This window comes from Arvicanthis niloticus, chromosome 12 (assembly GCF_011762505.2).
Source record: "Arvicanthis niloticus isolate mArvNil1 chromosome 12, mArvNil1.pat.X, whole genome shotgun sequence".
Classification (NCBI taxonomy): Eukaryota; Metazoa; Chordata; class Mammalia; order Rodentia; family Muridae; genus Arvicanthis; species Arvicanthis niloticus.
Genome location: NC_047669.1, coordinates 36424117 through 36427094, shown reverse-complemented (window position 1 = coordinate 36427094; position 2978 = coordinate 36424117).

Here is a 2978-nt window from a genome sequence, read left to right as displayed (position 1 = left end):
ACCATATAACACAAAGACTTTTATCTAAAAAGTTATCAGATATTTCCCTTAATATGGATATTACTTTCTTACAGTGGTCATCTTTCAGGTTTATCAAAACAAGAAGACTCCACGGTTAAAGACACTTCTGCCAAGCCTGACTGACAACTCCAGGAACGATATGTTGAAAAGCGAGAATCGGGTTGTTTTGATTTGCATTTCCCTGATGATTTAGGATGCAGAACATTTCTTTAGGTGATTCTTGGCCATTTGAGATTCCTCTGTTAAGAGTTCTCTGTTTAGCTCTGTAACTTTGTACTCCATTTTTAAAATTGGGGTATTTGGTCTTTTAGACATTAACTACTTGAGTTCTTTATATATTTTGTATATTATCCATCTATAGGATGTAGGATTAGTGAAGATCTTTTCCCAGTCTGGAGGTTGCAATTTTGTCCTACTGACAGTGTCCTTTGCCTTACAGAAGCTTTTCAGTTCATAAAATCCCATTTGTCAATTGTTGATCTTAGACCCTGAGCAATTGGTATTCTGTTCTTGAAATTTTCCCCTGAGCCAATATGTTCAAGGCTCTTCCCCACCATTAGATTCAGTGTATCTGAGTTTATGTTGATGTCCTTGATCCACTTGGACTTGAGTTTTGTACAAGAAGATAAGATCGGATCAATTCGCATTCTTCTACCAAGTGCACTGCCAGTTAGACCAACAGCATTTGTTGAAGAAGCTTTCATTTTCCACTGTATGGTTTTGGGCTTCTTTGTCAAAGATCAAGTGTTGGTAGGTGTGTGGGTTCATTTCTGTTTCTTCAGTTTCATACTTTGCATGAGCTGTCTGTCTCTGTACTAATACTGTGAATTTTTTAATCCCCATTTCTCTGTAGTAAAGCTTGAGGTCAGGAATGGTGATTCCCCATATGAAATTAATACTCATTCTTTCCATGTCTGTGAAAAATTGTGTTGAAATTTTGATATAAATTGCATTGAATCTGTAAATTGGTTTTGGTAAAAAGCCATTTTCACTATGTTAATCCTACCAATTCATGAGCCTGGGACTTCTTTCCATCTTTCTGATCTCTTCCTTGATTTCTTTCTTCTGGGTCTTGGAATTCTCATCATGCAGATTTTTACTTGCTTGGTTAGAGCTACACCAAGATATTTTGTATCATTTGTGGCTATTGTGAAGGGTATTGTTCCCTAATTTCTTTCTTAGTCTATTTATCATCTATTTATCATTTCTATAAAGGAAGGCTACTGATTTGTTTGAGTTCATTTTATATCCAGTCACTTTGCTGAAGTTGTTTATCAGCTATAAAATTTATCTGGCCAAATTTTGGGGGTTGGTTTTATATACTATTATATCATCTACAAATATCATATCATCCAACTTGACTTCTTCCTTTCCAATTTGTATCCCCTTGATCTCCACTTGTTGTCTAATTGTTCTAGCTAGAACTTTGAGTACATATTGAATGGTTAAGGAGCAAGTGTGAAGCCTTGTCTTGTTCCTGTTTTCAATGGGATCACTTCAAGTTTCTCACCATTTAATTTGATATTGGCTGTTGCTTTGCTGTATATTGTTTTTATTATGTTTGGGTATGTGCTTTGAATTATTGATCTTTCCAATACTGTTAACATGAAGGTATGTTGTGTTTTGTCAGATTTTTTTCAGCATCTAATGAGATGATAATGTGTTGTTTTTCTTTGAGCTTGTTTATATACTGTATTATGTTGATGGATTTTTATATATTGGACTATCCCTGCATATCTGAGATGAAGCCAATTTGATCATGGTGAATGATAGTTTTTATGTGTTCTGTAGTTACAAACTCCTGAGTTGGGATTGTAGGCACATTGAACATCTATGCCACAAATGCAAGAACACCCACATCCATAAAAGGAAATTTACTTAACCTCAAAAACCACATTGAACCTCACACAATAAAAGCAGAAAACTTCAACACCCTACTCTCACCAATGGACCCATAGGTCTACAGATATCTACAGAATATTTCAACCCAAAACAAAGCAAGGTACTGTCTTTTGCATCAATATTCATAACCATTCTAAAGTTCTCTTTTTTGTTGTGTCTTTGTATAGTTTAGGTATCAGAGTAACTGTGGCTTCTTAATGAATTAAGTAGTGTTTCTTCTGTTTCTATTTTGTGGAATAATTTGAAGAGTGTTAGTATTAGCTCTTCTTTGAAGGTCTGGTAGAATTCTATACTGAAAACCATCTGTTCCTGGACAATTTTTCTTAATGACTACTTTCATTTCCCTAGGAATTTGGGGGCTGTTTAGACAGTTTGCTTGAATTTTATTTAACTTTGGTACCTGGTATCTGTCTAAAAAAATCATCCATTTCATCTAGATTTTCCAGTTTTTTCAAGTATAGGCTTTTGTAGTACAATCTCATGGTTTTGTTTGTTTGTTTGTTTGTTTGTTTTAGATTTCCTTTTTTTTAGATTTTAGACAGATTATGTCTCCCTTTTCATTTCTGATTTTATTAATTTGAACATTGTCTCTGTGCCCTTTAATCAGTTTCACTAAGGGTTTATCTATCTTGTTGATTTTCTCAAAGAGCCAACTCTTGGTTTTGTTGATTGTTTGTATGATTCTTTCTTTCTAGTTAGTTGATTTCACCCTTGATTTTGAATATTTCCTGCCTTCTACTCCTCTTGAATGTGTTTGCTTCTTTCTGCTCTAGAGCTTTCACATGTGCTGTTTGTTTGCTCTTACAGGATCTTTCCAATTACCTTTTGAAGGCACTCAGTGCTATGAATTTTCATCTTACCACTGTTTTTATTGTGTATAATAAGTTTGGGTATCCTGTGCCTTCATTTTCATTGAATTTTAGAAAGTCTTTCATTTCTTTCTTCCCTAAGTTATCATTGTGTTGAGAGTTGTTCAGTTCCCAAGAGTATATGAGTTTTCTCTTGTTTTTGTTGTTATTTAAGTATAGCCTTATTTGGTGGTGATCTGATGGAAT